At 39.0% G+C, this 26,418-nt stretch overlaps 2 non-coding genes across 2 annotated transcripts; both read left to right on the top strand.

The window, feature by feature from the left end:
• Positions 1–14,868: 14,868 nt before the first annotated feature.
• LOC112087254 lies at positions 14,869–14,975 on the top strand. Its single transcript, XR_002899990.1, has one exon. It is a non-coding gene; the product is annotated as a small nucleolar RNA R71 (small nucleolar RNA).
• Positions 14,976–15,597: 622 nt separating this feature from the next.
• Positions 15,598–15,669, top strand: TRNAD-GUC. Its single transcript has one exon. It is a non-coding gene; the product is annotated as a tRNA-Asp (tRNA).
• The last annotated feature ends 10,749 nt before the right edge of the window (positions 15,670–26,418 follow it).

Here is a 26,418-nt window from a genome sequence, read left to right as displayed (position 1 = left end):
GCTTCGTACTTTCATCCACTATCAACAATATGGCTTTTGAGTGTGCTCTCTTTGATTTAGGATCGAACATAAACATGATGCCTCTTTGAGTAGCAAAACGTTTAGGACACCACACTTTCCAACCCACTAAACTTTCTTTAGTATTAGCTGATCGTTCTGTTAGACAACCTGTAGGTATCCTAATAGATGTTCCTGTCGAAATCAAAAAATGTTCCATACCAACCGATTTCGTAGTTCTAGAACTAGAAAGAGAACCTAAGGATCCACTTATTCTTGGGCGACCATTCCTATCTACAGCCGGAGCCATAATCAATGTCCCGGAAGGAAAAACTGACCTTCATCTAGCCAGTCTAGTTATGCAATTTGACATGAACAAAATTTTCGATAAACCGACTTTGGATGGCAAAATTTGCTGGATGGATGAGTTAGATGGAATTATTGAGGAAATCTATGAAGATCTACTTCTCGACGATCCTTTAAGTGTCACGCTTTCACCCGCAAAAGACAAACACAATTTTCTTGAAGAAATTTCAAGTGAGTGCGCACGTATGCTTGATAAGTCCAAAACTTATAGGAATCCTATGAACTATCTAAACTTTAAGGACCAAACAAACAGTCCTACACCTCCTAAAGACACTGCCGCAACAATTAATGATCTTTAGAGCGAGTTTAAAGCCCCTAAAGTCGAGCTTAAACCTCTTCCCGTCGGACTTAAGTACGCTCTCCTTGGACCAAATTCAACATATCCTGTCATTATAAATTCTGGTTTGACGAAAGAAGAAACCACAGTGCTGTTGACTGAGCTGAGAAAGCATAGAAAAGCCTTAGGATATTCACTTGATGACATACCTGAAATTTCTCTAGATCTTTGTTTGCACAAGATTAATCTAGAGGATAATGCTAAAAACTCAATCGAAAGCCAAAGGAGACTGAACCCTAATCTCATGAATGTTGTCAAGAAGGAGATTATGAAGCTTTTAGAAGCTGGAATAATCTTCCCTATCTCAGATAGCACTTGGGTTAGCCCAGTTCATGTTGTCCCAAAGAAAGGAGGAGTCACTGTAATTAAAAACGATAAAGATGAGATGATCACTACAAGAACAGTCACTAGACATCGTATGTGCATCGATTACCGGAAACTGAACGCAGCAACTAGGAAAGATCATTTTCCACTTCTCTTCATAGATCAAATGCTAGAAATGTTAGCTAATCACCCCTACTATTGCTTCCTTGATGGATACTCCGGATTTTTCCAAATTCCTATTCGACCGAAGGATCAAGAAAAAACGACATTCACTTGTCCATATGACACTTTTGCTTACCGACGTATGCTTTTTGGATTGTGTAATGCATCTGCTACCTTCCAGTGGTGCATTATGTCGATCTTCACAGACTTTATTGAAGATTTCATGGAAGTATTCATGGACGATTTCTCCGTCTATGGATCTTCTTTTGAAAAATGCCTAGCAAACCTTGTTAGAGTTCTGCAAAGATGTGAAGATAAGCACTTAGTATTAAATTGGGGAAAATGTCACTTCATGGTACGAGACGGAATCGTGCTTGGGCACAGGATTTCAGGAAAAGGAATTGAAGTTGACAAAACTAAAATCGAAGTCAAGACAAGCCTACAACCACCCACAAACGTAAAAGGAATTCATAGTTTCTTAGGACACGCAGGATTCCTTAGACGCTTCATAAAAGTTTTTTATCAAATAGCTAGACCTCTTACGTGTTTGATTTGCAAGGAAACGAACTTTGAGTTCGATGACGAGTGCTTAGCCGCGTTTCATAAGATCAAAGAAGCCCTTGTGTCCGCTCAAGTCATGCAAGCACCGGATTGGGAACTCCCATTCGAAATCATGTGCGATGCAAGTGACTATGCAGTCAGAGCAGTGCTTGGCCAACGAAAAGATAAGAAACTGCACGTAATCTACTACGCAAGCAGAACTCTACATGAAGCTCAATGCAATTATGCTACAACAGAGAAAGAACTTCTAGATGTCATATTTGCATTTGAGAAATTCCGTTCTTATCTCGTAGGTCTAAGGTTATAGTTCATACTGATCATGCTTCAATCAAGTATTTAATGTCTAAGAAAGACACTAAACCGAGATTGATAAGATGGATCCTCCTGCTGCAAGAATTCGTTATCGAAATTCGAGATCGAAAAGGAGCAGATAATGGAGTTGCAGACCATCTTTCACAAATTCGAGTTGAAGAAAGATTGCCTTTAAATGATAGTTTGCCAGAAGAAAACATATATGCAATAGATACAACCCCCACCAATGCCAATACCGCACCACCAAGGTAGCTCATGCGATGATCAGATGCTTTCAACACCCCATGGTTTAGGCACATAGCGAATTACCTAGCAGCTGATGTAGAACCACCACAATTTTTCGGTTATAGGAAGAAAAAGTTTCTGAAGGACGTAAGACATTATTTTTGGGATGAACCCTATCTCTACAAGAGATGTGCTGATGGGTTATTTCGAAGATGCGTGGCTGAAGATGAGATGGAAGAAATTTTATTCGGATGCCATAGCTCGTCTTACGCAGGACATTTCACAAACTTCAAAACTGCTTCAAAGATCTTACAAGCAGGTTTCTGGTGGCCTACTTTGTTCAAAGATACTCAATCCTGTATATCGCGATGCGATAAATGCCAAACGATGGGTAACATAAGCAAAAGGAATGAGATGCCTCAAAATTTTATTCTCGAAGTCAAAATTTTTGATGTCTGGGGAATAGATTTTATGGGACCATTTCCTACTTCTTTTGGAAACCAATACATCTTAGTAGCAGTAGACTACGTCTCTAAGTGGGTTGAAGCAGTCGCTAGCCCAACCAACGATGCAAAAGTTGTTATGAAGCTGTTTAAATCTGTCATATTCCTGCGTTTTGGAGTCGCTAGAATTGTGATAAGCGACGGAGGGTAACATTTCATCAACAGAGTTTTCGAAAATCTTCTTAGAAAGTATGGAGTTACACATAAAGTTGCTTCTCCATACCATCTCTAAACTAGTGGTCAAGTCAAAATCTCAAATAGAGAAATCAAGTCGATTTTGCAGAAAACAACTGCAGTTCATCGCAAGGATTGGTCTACCAAGCTTGACGATGCATTATGGGCATATTGAACAGCATTCAAGACACCATTAGCAACAACACCATTCAACCTAGTTTACGGAAAAACATGCCATCTTCCAGTAGAACTCGAGTATGAAGCGCAATGGACTATCAAGGAGAGGAGCATGAACACAAAAACACCTTGAGAAAGAAGAATACTTCAACTTCACGAGTTAGAAGAAATCCAACACAATGCTTACGAAAACTCAAAGATCTACAAGGAGAAGACTAAAGTATATCATGATAAGAAGATTATTCATAGAACTTTTGCTCCTAACGATAAGATTCTTCTTTTCAATTCTCGTCTTAAGCTTTTTCCAGGAAAATTACGTTCAAGATGGTCCGGACCCTTCACGATAAAGGAAGTCAAACCATACGGAGTCATTGTCCTATGGGACAAAACCGGAAACTCATTCACAATGAATGGACAACGTGTCAAGCCATATCTGGCTGAAGAAAGAGACGACGAGAGAGAAAAGTGATGTTTTTGATTGATCCATCATCGGCCAATGATGAGATCAAGGAGTGTCACGACCCCGGTTAAGTCTAATCGAGCAACAATGTCAAGCTAACGACTTGAAACAAACGCTTAGTGGGAGGCAACCCACTTGGTATTTTATTTATTTCCCTTTTGACATTTATTTTCTATTTCCATTTCTTTGTTTTTGTTTCATTTAATTTCAGGTTTTTAATAAGGAAGAATAAATACAAAAGACGAGCAGCACTCTCCAGCACGATAAGTTCACTTAAACATTTCAACTTTTCTATTTTCTACCATTCTTTCCAAGATTTATCACACTGAGGACAGTGTGAAATAAGTCTGTGGGAGGATGTTCATCCGTTACTAACGAAATTTGAATTGTTTTGAGTTTGTTTTGGACACATAAAATTTTTCAACAAGTTTTTCAAATTGTTTTACATAAAATTTTTTTCCGGCAACTTTTTCATAAAATTTTTCAAAATGTTTTTCAAAAAGTTTTTAAACCAGGAACACAGTAAACAATACTATGATGATTTAGACCAGTGTGCTTCTACGCTATTTCTTCGTTTTTTGCTCTTTTTTGTGATTTAGGTCTAGACTAGGCGGTAGCTAGAATACTTGCATTACGAACCCCCACCAGAGGACTTATATTCATGTAAATTCTTTCTAACAGGATATACTAGCTCATTTTATCTAGACTTAATTTTGACTTAATTTTCTCACTGAAGAATTAGATCAGGGAAACGAATCATACATTCAGGACTCCTTTATCCTTTTACCACTCTTTGTTGATCCTGAATGGCTAGTTTATCTTTAGCTAGTTCCCCACCGAACATAACCTCTTTCAACCACATGTACTCTTGTTTTTCATTGTTCTATATGCAGATATGTGCAAAAACGTCGGAGAGAAAGAGGATCAACGCGGTTTTCAGTCACTGAACAGAGACCTGCGATATTACCGGAATGATTCAACAAAAGGAGAAAACTCAGTTTGCTTTGGAAAAACTTCAAAATCTTGGTGCAATTTCGCCCCTTCGACTCTCCCTTTATAAAAGGTTGTTTCCTCTTTTCAAAAAAAAAAAAAAAAAATCCGAAAAAGGGGAAATTTAAAAAACCTTAGAGAGTCTAGGAGGATCGAATTCTAACCCTGAGGCAACTTGATTTGAATTTATATGGAGTTTTGGAGATTATCTTTCTGATTCCCGAAAAAGATCTAAGTCTGGGGGAACAGCTGTTTACAACAAAAGAGGAAGATTATGCAACAATATTTGGCAAAGGAGAAGTGACTGAAAATTTGCGGTCACCAACAGGTCTTTCTGGTTTTGCATAATATCTTGCATCCTCCAGATTTTTCAGGTAACCCTAAACACCTAAGCTCCACCACTTAAACAACCTTTAATACCAAATGCTGTCTACCCTGAATAATGTCTTTGATGAGAATTCACTACTACACTTCATGAATGTAGAGAGCTAGTTGACTGGAAGTTAGATCTAAGTGTGTAGATTTTCGCATGACGGATTAACGGACTAGTTTTCTTGTATTTTGGTGAGAATCTTCTAAACTAGATCCAATAGATGTTCCACGATAAGTTATGGTTTAGAAGGATGGTCACTGAGATATTGTTTAGTTCCTGCGATTTTTAAAATTCTTTCCTGACTTGATCTAAGTTTGTTTGAGGACAAACAAAAAGGTAAGTCTGGGGGAGTTGATAACACCGTATTTTGACCACTTTTATGGATCATAATTATGTCTTATGCAGGTGTTTTAAATCTGTTTAATGGTTTTTAAAGTGTTTTCAATGTTTTCGAGTTTCAAAAGAATTTTCAGGAAACTTGGGTAAAAGATATGCAATTTGGAACAAATGAGCAATTTTGGATAAATACAGACCATCAGAAGTATGACAAGCGATGAAGACCTTCTCACCGTCTGATCACCCCCAAAATTTGAGACAACATATAGGATCCAACCATATTTCTAATGCACTTGGTTTGGAGACAATCCAACGGTTAGATTTTCAGATACTCCCGATGCAAGAATGACAGAAAATGCAGTTCCAGAAAAGAGCCACGAGCCGGGACCGCGGCCAACACCTATTCCCCGCGGGTGGGACCATCACAACTGCGGCCAGACAACGTTCACTTTCCAGACGCCCAGAATAACGAAACCCTAAGTGTCCAGGACAACTCCAAAAGCTATAAATACCCTCTTTAGGTCATTCTAAAGAGGAGACGAATAGATACCGAAAATTTAGACAGAAAGAGAGAGAGAGTTTGTGTGTGAGCTTCACAAACCCTAGGAGCCGCCGCCTTTGAAGGAGGAGCCATCTAGGAGAGCATCATCGCGCCTCCATCTGCGACTCTGTTTTTCGTTCTTCTTCCGTGTTTTCTTTAATTTCCTGCAACTTTTAATACTCTATGATGCTTTGTTACAATATGTTCTAGTAGTTACCCAGTTGGGTTTAAAAGGATTTATCAAAGGGAATTTCGTGTGTCTTTGCTTATGAATCGATATATTTAGGATTATTAATCTTCTAGATGTTCTTCGTTTGCCTTTGATTTTACTGCGTGATTCTTTGCTGGCCACTTAGAAGCCGATCTGATGTGATATGTTGCGAAAGATTTCATTGATTGTCTGAACTAGGGTGAAACGACCAATGATTTTATAGGAGTGGAAACCTACCTATAGTTGAGTTGTGAATTTTAATGAGTCTTTTTCTGCTATTGCATCTACTCTCTTCCAAGATCAGAGTGGAAACCTACTGATCCGGGTTGCGAGAGATAGTTGTTTAGTGCTGCCAAAGTAAGCTATTCATACTTCTGTACCTCGAGTTCTAGAACATACGTAGTTGATTACCTTTATCATTTGTTTAAAATCGACATAGCCTAGTCCATGAATCCCTGCGAATACCCTGAGCCCAGCGTTAGTTTTTCATTGCTTACAGCCTTCGATTTTATTTGCTTTTCATTCGATTTTCCTTGCTTCCATTCGCCTTGTTTAATCGCTTTTTACTTGCTTTACTTGCTTTCGTTTTTCAATTTCTGTTACATGCTTTGCTTTCTAGTTTAGATTTAGTGACAACCAAAACCCACTTTTTAGTTCTAGTTTGATTTAAGTATTGCCGTGAATTCGTACTGAAACAACTAAGTCTCTGTGGATCGATACACTAAGTACTACAATGCACATCTGTGCACTTGCAGACATTTAGGGGTTATAAATTTAAAACTTGAAACTTAGTAAAACAAAAACAACAAACCCCGTTTACAATCGCATCAATACTGGTCCATCACTCATGCTTCAACTCAACTATCTCAGCCCTGGGAATTAGTGAATCATGGTTGCGCACTAACATTTTTAAATCCTCTTGTATTATTTGCGGGAAAGTTTGCCGTTTGGTGATTGATTCGGGAAGTTGCACTAATGTCATATCGAAAGAGGCTGTCTCCAAGTTGGCTTTGTTCACGGAACCAGACCCCACACCATACAAACTTGTGTGGCTCAACACAACGATGGAGCTGTGCGTCTCCAAGTGACTTGTGTCCCCTTTTCTATTTGTTCAACTTACAAAGATCTTATATGTTTGAGATGTCATACCAATGGATGCCTGTCACCTCCTCCTCGGTCAGCCATGGAAATATGATCGAAGGACAATGCATGATGGATTCGCTAACACCAGGGGCGGATGTAGAAAATTTTGGGACTGGGGGCAAAAATTTCAATATTAAACATTTAATATATAAAAATATTAAATACCATATAAAATCCCTATCTAAAAATGCTGTCAAACTATATATAGATATCTAAAAACTTTAATCCTTATTATAAAGAAAAAACAGATGAATAAGACCGAAAATTTAGATGAAACTATTAAAGAAATTGAGACTATTACATTAGGAAATAAAATTAATTTATTAAGTTTAAATGTCTTTAAATGCTTAGTGAAAGTAATTTAATATTAATGCATTTCATAGAAGTGGACCTGTTAGAATTTTATTTTGGGCAATAGTTTGAAACTGAAAAACTTGATGGGGCAAAAAATTTTTTTTAGCATGGGGTCGATAGTTTGGATCTTAAAAGAATAACATTGGTTATAAGATTTTGAGTGGGTGCACTTGTCACCACCTTAATGCAAGTAGATTCGACACTGGCTAACACGCATAGCTTCACGTTTGAAGGAAAGAAAATTGTTCTCTTGCCATCACAAGAACTCACGGATTCAGTTACCAACTCTGGCAGTGACGCACCACCAGTAGTTCCACCACAGATGAATAGTGTGTCATTCCTCACATCGAAAGCAGCTCTGGTTGAAGCTCTCCATACGGCAGAAGTCTCCTATGTCTTGGTTCTTAAACTGATGGTCTCACCTTTTTCAAGGGACATTCCGGAGGTTTTTCATGATCTTTTAGAAGAATTCCAAGATGTTTTTCCAGACGAGTTGCCTACAAGGTTACCATCATTGAGACATATTCAACATGGCATCAATTTAGTTTCGAATGATGTCCTTCCAAACTGCCCCCATTACAGAATGAGTCCACAGGAGCACGATGAGCTTCGACGACAGGAAGAGGACCTTTTGGCTAAGGGTTATTTGCGTGAAAGTCTGAGTCCATGTGCGGTTCCAGCATTGCTTATTCTGAAAAAGGACGGCTTGTACGTATATGTGTCGATAGTAGAGCTATCAACAAAGTCACCATTCGTTACCGGTTCCCTATACCTCGTCTGGACAATCTTTTGGATCAGATTGACAGTGCGTCCATATTCTCTAAGTTGGACTTAAAGAGTAGATATCACCAAATACGAATCCATCCGGGAGATGAGTGAAAGACGACTTTCAATACGAGGGAAGGTTTGTTTGAGTTGTTGGTGATGCCTTTTGGCGTCTCTAATGCACCCGGCAATTTTATGAGAGTCATGAACCAAGCTCTCCGTCCCTTTATTGGTCATCCGGATAAGGAAAGTTCCACATTTGAATAGTTTTTTGGATCATTCGGATTGTAAACTCGAATGTGGTCAGCTATGAACCATTCTGGGTTGGGTCCTGGTTCTACTTGTGTCTCTGATAGGTCAAAGATTATGGAACAACTTGAAGCTTGACCTAAATCTTCATGGTTGGGCCAGAATTCTTGAAAAGATGCATATATGTCCTTATAGAACCATCAGAATGCTTGCAGATTCGTAGGCTTGTATGGAATCGTTTTCATTGGGTCTCCACTGTTCTGAACTCTCGAGAGATTGACAAAGACATGCCAAGGTTTCTCGAAGCTGTGCTGATTCATATTGGGCATGTGGGCTTTACATTTTAGATTATACTTGCATTCAGTGGATCCATTGGTTTCTCTTTGATGTTGTTGATCATGTCATTGTTGATCCAAGAGATCACTAAGTAGGTTTATGTGATGATTAAGATGATAAGAATCAAAATGGGACGAGATTTCCGTAGTATAAGAGAGATTTGATTTGGACAAGGAATAGAAGGCAGGTCGGGACCGTATCTTGTGTATTGATGAAAAAGACGTTTAAAATTTTGAACTAAGTTTTGGGAGAATTCAGTTCGGTGTTCTAAACACTGGGTTACAATAAGCTCAGTTTTAGAGAGAGAGAGAGAGAGTTACAAGAAGAGAGAGAATGTAATAAATTTTGGATCCCCTCCATAAATGATCCATGGGAAGTATTTATAGCGAAGGTTGAGAAGCAGGTTCCCACCAAACCGGGGTGACATGGCAGCTTCAACGCATCCCGCAGGTATGTTGTCTCGAGCCGCACGTTCAACAACTCCACAGAGAATGATGATGAGCTCGTCGCCGAGCTATCCGCACAGATAAGTCACTGTTGGCGAACTGCTTCTACACGTGTCAGCTTCTACTCGGTCCCGTCCCCTGTAGATCAGCGTTGTGATGATGATAATTAGGCGGAGCCATGCTAACTGAATTTTTTGACTTCGGTTTGACTTGGTCATTGGGCCTTGATATCCAAAATGGACCTAGCTAATCAGGGGGTGCTAAGCCCACCTCCAACAGTCATTATTTGGACTGGATCTTTGATGTGTATTTCAAAAGTTTAGCAAAAGAAGGCTTGTGTCACCTTCTCCTCTTCATGGGTGGATTTGGATCCGATTTACACGTAACATTGTCATACCCATTGTCCATTCCGTTGCTTGTAATGCTTCTTTGTGTCTTGGAACTGTAAGCTGAAGTTTAGATTAATCGATTGACTAACATGTAACTAATTTCATAGAAATGAGTTAGTCTTTGTTTAAAGTCTCTGTCTTAGGAAATGAATTTTCTTTCGATTTTTAGCATCAATTAGCCACCATGAAGTCATATCTTTTATACATTGCCTTATCCATTTGCCAAACGTATCATTATTGTTTTTATATTGTTTGTATATGTATCCAGTTACTACATTGCTTGCATCTTTTGTTTCTTTTCCTCTTTTTTTTCCTTGTTCATGTTTGCTCCCTTTTTCATTCTGCATATACGTTGTCAGAAGTTACCACAAACCAATTCCCTTATTTGCTAATTATCTTAGACTGGTCCCTGTATACTAAGTGAGATTTGCATCTGCTTCATTGTAGATTCGAGCCTAGAACTACCACGTTTTGAAACCTTGCACTTGGGGTTAAGATTATGTGTAAGAATTATTTGGGGTCACACATGTATAATCAATGTGTTAAGTCATTATTTAAAGTAGTCAAAACTTATGTGGTCATTTTGGTATAAACAAAAGACTAAGGGATATAAGTGTTATAAAAAATTAATATGAGGATACATTCAGTAATTTCTAATTTGATGACGGGTCGAATTAGAAATTATTTTTATATATAAACAGAGAGGTTATGGTCCCCGTGACAACGCTAACGAGAAATACAGAAACTCTTTGCATCCCATCAACAGAGATCTCTAGCCATTCAGGGTTTGTTGTGGAAAAACCATTGCCAAATTCAGAGCATAAATCATAGATCCAAAAGGTACGCTTCCGTTTATGTTCTTATTAATTAGAAACTGACATGCTGTAGTGGTTTATAAAGATTGAAAACCTAACATTATGTCTTTTAAAATTTTGACTTTTTTGAATGCATTAATAAATAAATTGGAATTTACTTAGTGGATATACGATCATCCCATCTCAGTAGGTTTAGATGCACGATTATAATGATACTACATTTATGGAACTAGTCTAAGAATGCCATTTTCCAATTGATGGGGTGTAAGTTATAACCCGAAAAATACTGCATAGTGGTGTATATTGTTGTACTTAGGAGTCAAATCTACTGTGAATTGAGAGTCTGCATTTCAAACATGTGAATAAAGCTAAGACAAGAGTATTAGAGTGGCTGGAGAATGATTGAAAACAAGAAAGCAAAGCAAATAAAACACAATAATAAATCAGGATACAAATGTTGGACATCAGAGAATTCTCTAGGGAATATAGACTGTTTCATTAAAGGAATCTAGTAATAAGAAATCAATTAGATAAGTTATAGAATTCAAATTACTGATATATGATTACTATCCTTGTTGCCAATTACTTATGACTAATAATCTAATTAGTCAACTCTTGCAGCCAATTGAGCAATTAACACATACATTAAGGTCACTGTGAATGTTGAGGATTAAACCATGGCCACAAATTCACCTCAACTTTACAGATTCATTGTGACTGTTGCCCGCCTGATTTGATCCCACAACTCTTTTACAGTCTGATTCTACTGTTACTGATAAGACTGCCTTCAACCATTTTTCTCTCTATTAGGGTGTAAACCAGATTGTAATTGATTTGTATTAGGCTTGATGTAAACTGGACTATACCGGATCATAGAGATACATATTAAACTGATTGTAACAGACATTTCACATCAATACAACAGATTCTTTCTTCTTCGTCTTGCTCTTGATGCGATTCTACTAACATGGTATCAGAGCTTTTGAGCTCGAAATCTCAATCGATTCCCCTCTCTTTCATTCTTCCGCTTCTCTTCTTTGACCTAGATTAACTCGGAGATTCTCCCGATTAATCATTTCTTGAGAATCGTTAACTTTCTCCTTCATCCGAGCTTCGAATCCATTAAAATGGTTGCTCGTCGATCTATGCGTCGCGTTGTTCGTGGCAGCTCATCTAATCGCAGATCTTCCATTCCTGAAGATTCATCCCCAAATTCTCCAGAATCACCGCCTGAATCGTTCGATAGTATTCATTCCCCATTCTATCTGACGAACGGTGATAATCCTGGTATCTCTCTCATCTCTGAAGTTCTCGATGGTACGGATTACGATAATTAGAGCATTGCAATGTCTATCGCCTTAGATGCTAAGAATAAAACGGCATTCATTGATGGATCTATTGTACGCCCAAATGAGTCTCATCGGAACTTTAGGATCTGGTCTAGATGCAACTCGATGGTGAAATCTTGGTTGTTGAACTCAGTCTCCAAACAATCTACAAAAGCATTCTTCGCTTCAATGATGCTTCGGAGATATGGAAAGATTTGCTAACAAGATTCCATATCACAAATTTACCACGCTCTTACCAGTTGTCTCAACAAATATGGTCTCTTCAACAAGGATCTATGGATCTTGGATCATACTATACCACTTTGAAGACTCTGTGGGATGAGCTGGATGGAGCTACATGTGTTGATACTTGTCACAAATGTCAATGTTGCAAAGCCATTGATACCAAAGCAGAACACGCCAAAGTGATCAAATTTCTGGCCGGCTTGAATGACTCATATGCCGTCATTAGAAGCCAGATCATCATGAAAAAGCATGTTCCGGAGCTTTCAGAGATCTATAATCTCTTGGATCAGGATCATAGTCAACGCAACATCACTTCGGTTCAGAATGCATCTGCTTTTGCTATCTCTGCACCTGATATACCTCAAGCATCTATTAATGCAGCTCAATCTGTCCCAAAGCCAAACCGTCCAATCTGCTCTCATTGCGGTTATAATGGCCATACTGTGGACAAATGTTACAAGATACACGGGTATCCTCCGGGTTTCAAGCACAAGCAAAAGCCTTCAACAGACAAAACGAAGCCAGTTGTTGCACAATTGACCTTAAATGATCAAGCAACATCACCACCCGACTTGATTAACACTCTCACCAAAGATCAGATACAGGAAGTTATTGCTTACTTCAACACTCATCTCAGTCAATATATCAACGCCGAAGCATCAACATCTGGTGCTACCATTACTGCTCTTCCGGGTATGACTATCTCATCTTCTGAATTACATTTTATTGGGATTATGAGAGCAACTGGAAATGCTTTGACTAGTAAGTCATGGATTATTGATAGTGGAGCAACACATCACGTATGTCATGATAGAAGTATGTTTGAATCCTTATCTGAATTGGTGAATAGATCAGTCACTCTTCCAACTGGACTAGGAGTTAACGTTAATGGTTCTGGTATAGTCAGATTGAACGATCATCTAGTATTGCAGAATGTTTTGTTCATCCCAGATTTCAGACTTAATCTCCTAAGTATCAGTCAGCTAACCAAAGACTTGGGTTTCAGAGTGACATTTGATCAAAATAATTGTGTGATACAGGATCATATCAGGGGGTTGATGATTGGCCAGGGTGAAGTCATCTCTAATCTCTATATCCTGGATGCATCAACAATTAATAAGAATGTTCAAGCTGCTTTTGTTTCAAATGTTACTCTAGATGCTGGTTTGTGGCATAATAGATTAGGTCATCCCTCTTATCAAAAGACTGAATCTATCACTCATGTACTTGGTTTCAAACAAAGCAATAAAACTCATTTCCATTGTGAAATTTGTCCACTCGCAAAACAAAAACATTTGCCTTTTGTTTCCAAGAATCACATGAGTGCTAATGCCTTTGATCTTCTACATTTGACATATGGGGTCCTTTCTCTGTGTCAACAACAGAATGTTATAGATATTTCTTAACCGTAGTAGATGATCACACTAGAGTAACATGGGCTTATCTTTTACGATCTAGAATGTTGGAACTGTGCATTCACCAATTTTCAATGGGTAGTCTTCAAGGATTCCATATGGTTTCTTTGAGGATGAATCTCCAAAGGTGATTGACATGGGGTGATGCTTAAGACTCTTGATCCCTAGTCTCTCCACCATGTCTAAAGACATTACACTGATGCTTGATCCAGAATCACACAAAGCATTGTCCACTTTCAAATTTCCAAGAGAGCATGAGATGGAGAACTTTCCTGGATTGCCTAGCTTGGGAATAGATTTGGGTTTCACCCTTGTTGAGCCAGTGCTAGAGACTCCATCAGATGTCCTTCCTTGAACCATTCTCTGATCCTTTCCTTCAGCAATCTCAGAATCATTCTTTTTCATATCAAAACAAGCTGTCTCCCCACCTTCTTTCTCAATGTCCTCATTGAGATCACAGAACAGGAACTCAAACTCATCTATGATGGCGTCCTCATCATCTTTTGTCAGGCATTTGTCACTTGAGACATTGCCATGGAGAAGGTCCTTAATTTCTTGGACAGCAGCATGATTCTCATCATTTGAGAGGATTGCATTGCAGTATTCTGTTTGATGTGCAATTGATGTCCCTGGTAAAGATCTTTGAGCTTGAGAACTGCAGTGGCCCTTGTTGTTCTCTAGAGTCTTGACTTTGGAAGCCAAGGTTGAAAGTTGAGTTAGAAGATCAGAATAAGTGCAGTCCACCTTGTTGTTAATCTCTGCCATTTTCTTGTTGAAGTCTATGGCACCACTTGCTTGACCTTTGAGGATTTGCTGGAGCAGGTTCTGCACTTCTTGATCCTTATTCTCTGAGTTATGTTGGAGACTTTGTTGTTGGGGAGAGACAAAACCTTGTTGTTGAGTGTTTTGAGGATATAAGTTCTGGTTTGGGGGATTCTTGTAGTAGGTAAAGCCCTTTTGGTAACCTTGTTGGCCACCTACAAAGTTCACCTCAGCTGTGATGTCTTCCCTTTGAAATGTGTCTTGAAACACATGATTCACATCTCTAACAAAGTTGGCTGACTGATGAGAAGCTAAAAGAAGTGTGTCTAGCTTCTCATTGAGAGACTTGATGTTTTTCCTTGTCCTTTCCTCTTCAGCACTCACAGCCCCTCTTGAATTCCTTTCAAAGTCTGATCCATAAAGCTCATCACTCTGAGCTACGTTCTCCACTAGGGTCATGGCATCATTGACTTCCTTGGTCATGAAATTACCATTAGAAGCTGTGTCCAAGAGAAGTCTGACCTTTGGTAAAGTACCTCTGTAGAATGTACTTAGCAGCTGACAATCTGAGAATCCATGGTGAGGGCATTGCATGGTATACCCTCTAAATCTTTCCCAAGCCTCACAAAACGATTCATGGTTCTTCTGAATGAAACTTGAGATTTCATTTCTTAACCTTGCTGTTCTTGATGAAGAGAAGAACTTGGTTAGAAATGCTCTTTTGCATTGCTCCCAAGTTGTGACTGATCCTTGAGGTAGAGACTTTTCCCACTGATGAGCTTTGTCTCCTAGAGAAAAAGGAAATAGCCTCAACTTGAAACTGTCCTCACTAACTCCATTCATCTTAGTTAGATCACAAACTCTATCAAAGTTGTCAATGTGATCTAATGGGTCTTCTAATGCCAAGCCATGGAACCTGTTTGATTGCACCATGTTGATCAGGCCAGATTTGATCTCAAAATCGTTTTCAGGTGTTGGGGCTTGAATCCCATGTCTTTGACCCTGAGCATTGGCCTCATCACCAGCTCCCACAACTTGTCTTGGACGTGGAGGTGGTGGCTCTTCCTGATTCTGGTGGTTTCCATTACCACCATGAGCCTGTTGCCCTTGATCCATACCCAACCTCTCAATGTGCTCAACTCTTTCTCTTTGTCTCCTTGCTTGACTTCTGGTGTTCATACACCTGAAAACAAAGACAGCACTTGAAAGGTAATCAGTAAAACAAAAGAAAATGACTTGATCTCAAGAAGATCCAAAGTCCTAATGCTAGAATGAACTCTCCAATTGGCAAAGTCCTAATGTCGTTGTAGTATAGTGGTAAGTATTCCCGCCTGTCACGCGGGTGACCCGGGTTCGATCCCCGGCAACGGCGCCAATTGATAACTAAGGTTTTTAAAGCCTTAGATGGGTTATCAATCCCCTTGTCAAAGTAGTATAAGGGGTGTCAATCCATATGTGTGGTAGTTAGGCACTAGTTTATGTGATAGGTTCTTAAGTCAAGTAATCAAAGATGAGTTTTGTGAAACCAGCAACAAGAAAGCATAAAACAAGAAACAAACAAGCTATGATTAATGAACTAAGCAAGCAAACAAAACAAGATGATGGTGATTAAGCAAATGATAAAAACTAAACCTCTAGATGTGATCATTGATTAGGGTGCTTTAGATATTGAATCATGATGCTAAGAACATAATGCAACACTTGCTACTCTTTAGTCTAGGCTTCTTAATCAGATTAATTCATTCCCATGACAATAATCCCTTTGCAAATCACTTAATCAAGTCTAACAACCATTAGATATAATCAAGCAATCAGCAAGCATAATGCATCAAGCCTAATAAGTGACCAAACAATCTCTCAACCAAGAAGACTGAATCTTATACAGAAAGACATAACAAGCAATCACATGATCTCAAACATTTCAACTTAGAACTCTAATCTAGACTAATCCTCTCATGAAGGCATTAATCTCTACACTAATCCACTTTCAAACCAAATCATCATTTGTGAAATATGAATCAATGAGCATTAAGAAACAGTTCTAATAAGTCATTCATGCATTTAACAAATCATTCCCATGATGAAAAAGGCATAAACCCTTAAGTTAGCTCATTCAGGCATTTCATCAAACACTTTTGGTGCATGAAATGCCTATGAACCCAGATTTCACTTTCCCAAGGAAATCTGGCATTAGGAGCAACTAACTAAGGAAATGGAATGAGAATCTAAACCCTAAACATCACCAATCAAACATCTAAGCACCCTAATCTACACACCTAGAAGTTTAAAAGATGATTACTCACTAATCATGAAGAACACATCTAATCTTTTGCAAGAGATGATGTTAATCATGATTAGAAGTAGAAATGAGATGATGAGATGATGAGAAACAGACTTAGATTGATTAAATCCTTGAGATCTCTCTTAATCAAAAACGTTTTTACACTAAAAAGGAAAGAAAACTAGAGAGAAACTAAGAGAGAAGATGATCTCCTTGGGTTTTTCTCCCAAAAAACTATATATACCTAGTGCTAATGGACCGGGTCAGCCCAGGACAAACTGGGTACTGACCCGGCTCAGTTGGGTCAAGTGGAAATCCTGCGGGTCAGTCCAGTATGTCCCAGGTCGCACACCTAAGTCGCAGTAGATGAAGACTTGTCTTGTGAAGCCTGAATCGCCTTGTCTTAGCCGCACGCCTAAGTAGGAGTGTTTTGCGAGTGTTGCTGCGGCTTGGTCTCCTTCCTCTCCAACTCGCAGGGCTAAGGCGGTTTCTGGGGAATGTACAAACTGTGCGGGTTGGTCTCTATTGCACCTAGGTCGCAGGCTCAAGTCGGAGTGATTTGCGAGTGTTGCTGCGGCTTGGTCTCCTTCCTCTCCAACTCGCAGCATCCAGAGCAGCTTAGACCACTTCGCATTCCGGAGAGTGTAACTCCTATGAGACTTGTCCGAATTGAATGATTTCGGTTGCAGAAGACAGAGGACTCATTTATCTCCAACTTTGGTGAAGAAAGCTTCGGTGCTTGGGAAGTGTAAGGCTTCCTGGAGGGCACATCTTTGCAGTGCATGTACACGACCAGAGAGAGGCGTCTAGACATGTGTCCATTCCGGAGACTGTATCTTTCTGCTCATAGATCCGAATTGAATGCTCTTGGACGTTCTGGAAAGAAGACTCAAATTTCTATGGTTCTCATGAAGGACCCGGAAACTAAATCGGCCTGGAAGTGCACCGTCCTTCGCATCCTTTAGAACTGATCTGCTCGGTCAGGAATACCTGCGAGACTGGGGTTCCTTCCGACAAGCTTATCTCTCTGCTCACGCGTCCGAATTCCACGATTCTACTTGCTAAGAGACCGTGATGCAATGCTCTCCAACTTCTATGAAGCACCCGCCGTCTGAATCGGACCGGAAGGCTCCCCGGACAGGCGATCATTCAGGGGTATCGGATTGCTCCGGAATGAGTGGGAGACCTGTTCGTCTTCCGATTACCATATCTTTCAGTTCTGTGGTCCAAATGCCTTGATTCCAACTGTTATGAACTCTTGACTCAATTATCTCCAACCTTTATGAAGACTCCGATAGCTGAATCTGACCGGAAGGTTCCCCGGACGGGCGATTTCGGAAACGTGTCTGCACCCGGAGATTTTGGCCGAGAGACTTGATTCGCGGTACATGAAAATGGCCGGTAAAGCTTCCCGCGGTACATGGAAATGGCCGGTAAAACCTTCCTGGCCAGCGAGAATGGCCGGTAATCTCCCAGGACCCAATTTTCCACTTTTTTCAAGCTTTGCTCACCATTCCACCTCCTGGATTCATCTTTTCAGCTCCATATTCACCTGATAGACACTCAAAACATGCAATATACTCATTGGGACCTAATGCATCTCCTAAGTTCTAAAACAAACCCTAAGGACCTAAAATGCATGAAATAAAACATAATTTGGAATGATTTATGCAACCTAAATGATGCAAATTATGAACATATCAGAAGTTCTAACAGTATTTCCAGATTTTTTGAAGATGGTTGAAACACAGTATAAAGCAGTGGTTAAAGGTGTTCGATCTGACAATGCACCAGAGTTGAAGTTTGTTGACCTATTCAAGAGTAAAGGCATAATTGCTTATCACTCGTGTCCTGAAACTCCAGAGCAAAACTCGGTTGTAGAAAGGAAGCACCAGCACATTCTCAATGTGGCTAGATCACTAATGTTTCAATCTTGTGCTCCTCTGGAATACTGGGGTGACTGTATCCTTACTGCAGTCTTTCTTATCAACCGATTGCCAACACCTCTTCTTAAAGATAAGAGTCCATTTGAGATCTTAACTTCAAAAAGACCTGATTATCGTGGCTTGCGAGTATTTGGGTGTCTGGTATATTGCTCCACTTAATCTAAAGGTCGACATAAGTTTCAGCCTCGTTCACGACCATGTGTATTTCTTGGTTATCCTGCAGGGTACAAAGGCTACAAGCTCCTGGACTTGGAAACCAACAAGATTCATATATCTTGACATGTTATATTCCATGAAGATATATTTCCATTCAAAGGTCAGAGTGATCATCCCAATACTATCTTTGATTCTATCATAGATTCTATAGGTTTGCATAACTCTAGGATTGATACTCCTCTCCCAAAACAGAGTCTTGATCCTAGTAGTTCCACTCCTATAGATCATTCGAACACAGATAGAAGTGGGAATAAACGATCTTCTAGGCCTCCAACTTACTTACAGGACTATTACTGTAATGTGACTGAAACGGATATTCCTTATCCCATCGCCTGTTTTCTTTCTTATGAACAACTGTCTGAGGGATATAAAGACTACATCTGTGCATTGAATACTCATCCAGAACCTAAGTCTTTTGCACAAGCCAAGCGATTTGATGAATGGCTTCAGGCTATGAATGAAGAATTAATTGCGTTGGAAAGCACACATACTTGGGATATTGTTTCTCTTCCACCAGATAAACGAGCTATTGGATGCAAATGGGTCTATAAGATAAAACTCAATGCAGATGGCACACTAGAGAGATACAAAGCCCGTTTAGTGGCTAAAGGCTACACTCAACAGGAGGGAGTTGATTTTGTTGATACATTCTCTCCCGTAGCCAAGATGACAACAGTAAAGACTATGCTTGCTGTCTCAGCTGCAAAGAACTGGAGTCTTACACAACTCGATATCTCAAACGCCTTCCTCAATGGAGATTTAGACGAGGAGATATATATGTGTCTACCTCCTGGTTATACACCAAGACAGGGGGAAACTCTTCCTCCAAACGCTGTTTGTAAACTTAAAAAATCACTATATGACCTTAAACAAGCCTCGAGACAGTGGTTTCTAAAGTTCAGTTCTACTCTTGTTGGATTTGGTTTCAGAAAATCTCAGGCGGATCATACCTTATTCATCAAGAATGTGAATGGCAAATATGTTGCAGTCCTTGTATACATTGATGATATCATCATAGCCAGCAATGATGATACAGAAGTTGCCTCGTTGAAGATGGATTTACAAGCTGATTTCAAACTTCGAGATTTAGGTCCCCTCAAGTATTTTCTTGGCTTGGAGATTGCTCGTTCTACCAAGGGTATCTCTGCGTGTCAAAGAAAATACATTTTTGGAATTGCTTGATGAAGCAGGATTACTGGCGTGTAAACCTTCTACTATCCCCATGGATCCTAATGTGAAACTTTGTCAAGATTCACCAGAACCTGTTCTCGAAGATATTTCAGCTTACAGATGATTGGTGGGCAAACTTATGTATCTGACTATCACCAGACCAGATATTACATTTGCAGTCAATCGTCTATGTCAGTTTTGCTCTTCTCCTAAAAAGTCACACCTTCAAGCAGCTGATAGAGTTCTTCGATATCTAAAAGGAACAATTGGTCTTGGTTTGTTCTACTCAGTGGATTCTGATCTCATCTTAAAGGCGTTCACTGATGCAGACTGGGCATCTTGTTCGGATACTCGAAGATCAACATCTGGTTTCTGCATGTTTCTTGGTTCGTCATTAATTTCTTGGAAATCAAAGAAACAAGCCACAGCTTCTCATTCCTCTGCAGAGTCAGAATATAGAGCCATGGAATTTGCTGCAAGAGAGGTAGAATGATTAACTCATCTACTTCATGAATTTGGTGCATCTCAAGACCAATCCGTTCCTTTCTACTGTGATTCAACAGCAGCTATGCACATTGCATCTAACTCTGTTTTCCACGAGAGAACAAAACACATTGAGTTGGATTTCCATATGCTTCGAGACAGAGTGGAAAGTGGATTGATCAAGTTGCTTCATGTTCGTACAGACAATCAGTTAGCCGATGTGTTTACCAAACCCTTGTTTCCTAATCAGTTTAACTCTATCATAAGCAAGATGGCCTTACTCTCTATATTCTCGCCATCTTGAGGGGGAATATTAGGGTGTAAACCAGATTGTAATTGATTTGTATTAGGTTTGATGTAAACCGGACTATACCGGATCATAGAGATACATATTAAACTGATTGTAACAAACATTTCACATCAATACAACAGATTCTTTCTTCTTCGTCTTGCTCTTGATGCGATTCTACTAACACTCTCAATAATCGCCTTAACGCTCTCTTCCTCATTGAGTATTTTTGGTGTAGTGATGCGGTTTTTTTCTTCAGACTTGAGAGAAGATGGATATTTGGTTATTCAGTTTGGTTCAGGATATTGAGTTTCAGGCTTTAGAAAAACAGGTCTCCATTATGATAAATATATATATATATATATATGGTTCTGTCCTAACAAATTGGATTCGGTTCGGGTTCTGCGTATTGTTTTAGTTTGTGTATTATTATCACTTAATTGTACTCAGTATGTCAAATAAATGGGAATATGGGTAAAGAAACCCTGACTTTTACCAAAAATATAAAACAAATACTGACCTTTTTTCGTGGATTTTAAAACCCTGACTTTCTTAAAAAAATGGAATCGGTTCCTCACATTAACTAACCGTCAGTGTGATAAACATGCTTTGATAAAATAAAATAAAAATAAAAATCTAAAGAGATTGGATCGTTTTATTCATCCTTCATCATAATTTTTTAAAAAAATAAATTATATTATCTTTCGACTGACACATACATAGTCATCTCTCTTAATGAACTATGAAAAACACCATGGTTTTCTATAGGAACATTTGGTTGGCTATGAAATGCAGGTATTGACTGGCTATGAAATGTGGGTACTGGCTGGCTTTGAGGTGCATGTGTCGTCTCTGTCGATGGTTCTTCACTCGGCTGCTCGAGGCTTTTTTGGAGAATGATTGCTGTATCATTTGAGCATCTTTACTTAGTATGCCCTTTTTAAGACATTTGCTACATGTCTGAAAAACAAAAATTACAAAACACATCAAAATTTATTAAAATAACATCAAATCATGTTTAAGATAACAACAATTCATGAATATATATATATATATATATATATATATTTTAAAAAAACACGTAATAACAGCAACTAAGATAACAATGATGATACCATTTGAATTCCATGTTGTGTTTGTCTACCAGCAGAAGTTTCATATGCTTCAAGACATCGTTTTGGTATCTTCTTTCTCCCACGTGGGTCTTTAAAAGGAGGTGGTAACACTCTTACATCTCTATGCATAGGCCAAAGCTCCATACCATTGTTAGGTTTTAGTATGTGTTCATAACACACTTTCCATTTAGGAATTGAAAACCATTCAGAAACCAATGATTCAGGGGTATAAACACTTCGATTCTCAGCCGATAAAGCAGATATCATATGGGAGCATGGGATACCACTAATGTAACAACCTGACCTTCAGTTACCCAAATATCGATCGATTGTTACCTGTTCCTAATTTCGGTTTAATTTGATTAAACCATTTATTTTTTATTTCTTTTTAATAAATAAACCATCGATTATTTTTTAACAAAATTAAGATGAAAGAAAGATGAGATAAAAAATAATGTTTAATAACATAAGTAATATTATGTTTTTAATTTTTATAAATATGTTGATAAGAAATAGAAAGAGAGAGAGAATATCTTTACAAATTAAATGTTTGAGTATTAAATATATATTTGATATAAACTAATCTTTAACCAAATTGATGTTAATGGCATATGATGTAATTAATCTAGTAAGTTGAGTCTAATTTCAAAAAATCCTTGAGAAGCTCTCTGAGATTGACACATCAGCATGACAAAGTTGTTAATAACAATTAACATGACATAAAAGTTTTTTTTTGTCCTTCTCAAATAATAATAGAAGATTATATTATAATTATCTCCTTAACCTCTCATTCTCACCTTTGGAAACCCTAGCCACAGTCTTCTCCTCTCTTCTCCTCTCTTCTCCATCTCTAAGCCACACCATCCTCCTTCTCTCCATCTCACTGTGGCTCTCTTTCTCTTCTTCTCTCCTCTCTTCTCCTTCTCTAAACCCTGCTTCACCCTCTCTTTCATACATGTTTATTTATAGCTAGTCTCTTCTTAAACCAATGCTTAGATCTGCTTGTTAGGATTTATAGAATTGTTAGGACATTGATCCATGTTGCTTGCTTGTTGATGATTGCTGGTTGCTGGTGGAATGATACACAACTAATTTGAATATGGATATGGGCTTATGGAACCCTAGAAAAACACCTTGTTTGATGACCTATCGCTCTCTCTATGATTATGTTAATAAAAGAAAGGATTAATATTAAAAAAGGGTATTGTCTGTTGATTGTTCCTATTGTATGAGATAGTAGAGCTGCTAGGTATCCTCCACAAGAGAACCTTGTGGGTCGGACTTGATTGTTGGGGCAATGTGGTGCCTATAGGGGCCAACTGTCTCACCGCCAGGAGGGTTTTGGCGAGCCCTCATGAAGTGTCTTCGGGACATAGATCACCTGAGTGTCTTCGGGACATAGATCACCTTCGGGTGTGGAATAAGTGTCTTCGGGACATAGATCACCTTCGGGTGTGGAATAAGTGTATTCGAGACATAGATCACCTTCGGGTGTGGAATAAGTGTCTTCGGGACATAGATCACTTTCGGGTGTGGAATAAGTGTCTTTGGGACATAGATTACCTTCAGTTATGGTGCTGTCTTTGTAACCTGGCAAGTATAGTCTGTCTGTGTGACTTGGCATGGCCTGTCTGTGTGACCTAGCTGGATATTTCGTCTGTATGACTACAGCCTGTCTATGTGACCTGGCTGGATATCTGTTCTTGGTAGATGGTTGTAGGGAATTCTGTGTTCTGTGGACTGCTTGTTAGGATAGCTGTTATATCTCTATTATTATATCTTGTGGTTCAGGCTTGTTTTAGGATTAGACTTCTTATAAACATTCCTGTTTGTTATGATGGTGTTGTGGGCCTCCTTAAGGTCCATCCTCGCTGAGTAATCCCCATTACTCACCCCTCCTTTTCCTCTTATTTTATGTTAGGTATATGTAGATCAGCTATGTCTATGTTGTTGATTGTTATCTGGTCGTTTTTGATCCTGGCGGACTCTAGACTCTCCAAGGGCCAAACCTGGTGTCTTACCGAATGAGGTTTGACTACCGACTTAACATTTTCTATTTCTTTTCCACTCTAGGAAGCCCGGGATGGGGATGTTACAACTTGGTATTAGAGCCCAGGGAGATCTCCTAGCTCTGTCCTAGGAGGTCGCGCCCGTGTTTTACAATTTTTTTTTTTTGAAAACATTTTTATTAACGAGTTTTAATATGTTTTCAAACCTAGAACAACAACAACTTATAGACGCTAATCTGATAGATGTTCTTTTTGTATCCTTTTCCTTTCTTTTATTTCCTCCAGCTTAAGGAGCTAGCTGCGTATGGATTGAGCCAGACCAAGAGGGTCTATTCAGCACCATCTTGTTTGATTGCATCATCAAAGAAGATCAGTTCAAAGCTCTGTTTGTGGTTAGAAAAAAAAGTTTTCAAAGGAGTAGAACTCTACTATTATTTGTTTAAATTATTGACTACTTTTAGGATATCTTAGGAATTAGTTAGATTATATGCTGGTGTTCTTTTCATTTTTCATTTTCAAAAAGCAAATGTTCTACTCTTCCTTGTCACATTAATAAAATGTTTTTGGCTTTTACTCAAAATGTTTTTATTGCATCATCCCTTAATCTTTCTATCTTCCAATTTTCTGTCAATCAATCTGCCTTCTTAAAAATCTGAGCCCCACTTCATTTTTGGCGCCATGGTTCCTTATAGTTCCATTTCTGATTTCATTCCTGATTCCCAATTCTGATTCTTTCTCCTTCTGCGACCAAGCTCCCTCTTATCTCTTATGCTTTTATTTTCCATGGTCTTTAGCCTTTCAAATTTCATTCCAGGAACTTCTCTCTTGGGATTCAGGGACGAATCCTGTGTAAGAGGGGAAGATTGTAACAACCCGACCTTCGGTTACCCAAATGTCAGTTATTACCAGTTCCTAATTTCTGTTTAATTTTATTAAACCATTCTTTTCTTATTTATTTTTAATAAATACTTTTTAATCCCTTTTTAAAGCCCATTAAACCCAACTATCTAAATTAACCCTAACTATAAATATCTCCTTAACCTCTCATTCTCACCTTTGGAAACCCTAGCCACATTCTTCTCCTCTCTTCTCCTTCTCTAAGCCACGCCATCCTCCTCTCCATCTCACCGTGGATCTCTTTCTCTTCTTCTCTCCTTTGGGCATCTCTCTCGTCCTTCATCTGCTTCTCTTTTCTTCTCTCTAAAACCCTAGCCGCTGCATCCTTGTAGGATGATTTCATGGCGATCCGTGAGGATCCACACAACAATCTATATATTCAATATTAAAGCCCCGAGTGTCAGCTTTCTAAGGAGACCAAGTTCGTCCCAATCAGAGATCTGAATTAGGAGATATCACCATTTCCGTGTCAGATGTCAGATCTGTCCAAAGAGGAGGATAAAGAGTATCTTCTTCTATAAAGGCATCTGTGAGGACTTCCTGCTTCACCCTCTCTTTTATACATGTTTATTTATAGCTAGTCTATTCTTAAACAATGCTTATATCTACTTGTTAGGATTTATAAAATTGTTAGGATGTGGATCCATGTTGCTTGATAGTTGATGATTGCTGGTTGCTGGTGGAATGATACACAACTAATTAGAATATGGATCTGGGCTTATGGAACCCTGAAAAAACACCTTGTTTGATGATCTGTTGCTCTCTCTATGATTATTTAAACTCACCATGGAATGTGCATCTTAATAAAGGAAAGAAGTAATATTAAAAAATGGTATTGTCTGTTGATTGTTCCTATTGTATGAGATAGTAGAGATGCTAGGTATCCGCCACAAGAGAACCTTGTGGGTCAGACTTGATTGTTGGGGCAGGGTGGTGCCTATAGGGGCCAACTGTCTCACCGTTAGGAGGGTTTTGGCGAACCCTTGTGAAGTGTTTTCGGGGCATAGATCACCTTCGGGTGTGGAATGAGTGTCTTCGGGACATAGATCACCTTCGGGTGTGGAATAAGTGTCTTCGAGACATAGATCACCTTCGGGTGTGGAATAAGTGTCTTCAGGACATAGATCAGTTTTAGGTGTGGAATAAGTGTCTTCGGGACATAGATTACCTTCGGGTATGGTGCTGTCTTTGTAACCTGGCAAGTGTAGCCTGTCTGTGTGACCTGGCATGGCCTGTCTGTATGACCTGCCTGGATATTTCGTCTATGTGACCACAACCTGTCTGTGTGACCTGGCTGGATATCCGTTCTTAGTAGTTAGTTGTAGGGAATTCTGTGTTCTGTGGACTACTTGTTAGGATAGCTGTTATATCTCTATTATTAAATCTTGTGGTTTAGGCTTGTTTTAGGATTAGACTTCTTATAATCATTCCTGTTTGTTATGATGGTGTTGTGGGCCTCTTTAAGGCACATCCTCGCTGAGTAATCCCCATTACCCACCCCTCGTTTTCTCCTTATTTTATTTCAGGTATAGGTAGATCAGCTATGTCTATGTTATTGATTGTTACCTGGGCATTTTCTATCCTAGCGGATCCTAGGCTCTCCAAGGGCCAAACCTAGTGTCTTACCGAATGAGGTTTAACTACCGACCTAACATTTCCTATTTCCTTTCTTCTCTAGGAAACCCGAGATAGGGATGTTACAAGTAACCTCGTAT

The sequence above is a fragment of the Eutrema salsugineum genome, unplaced genomic scaffold, assembly GCF_000478725.1.
Source record: "Eutrema salsugineum unplaced genomic scaffold, Eutsalg1_0 scaffold_9, whole genome shotgun sequence".
NCBI classification, from domain to species: domain Eukaryota; kingdom Viridiplantae; phylum Streptophyta; class Magnoliopsida; order Brassicales; family Brassicaceae; genus Eutrema; species Eutrema salsugineum.
This window is presented reverse-complemented; position numbering and strand designations above follow the sequence as displayed.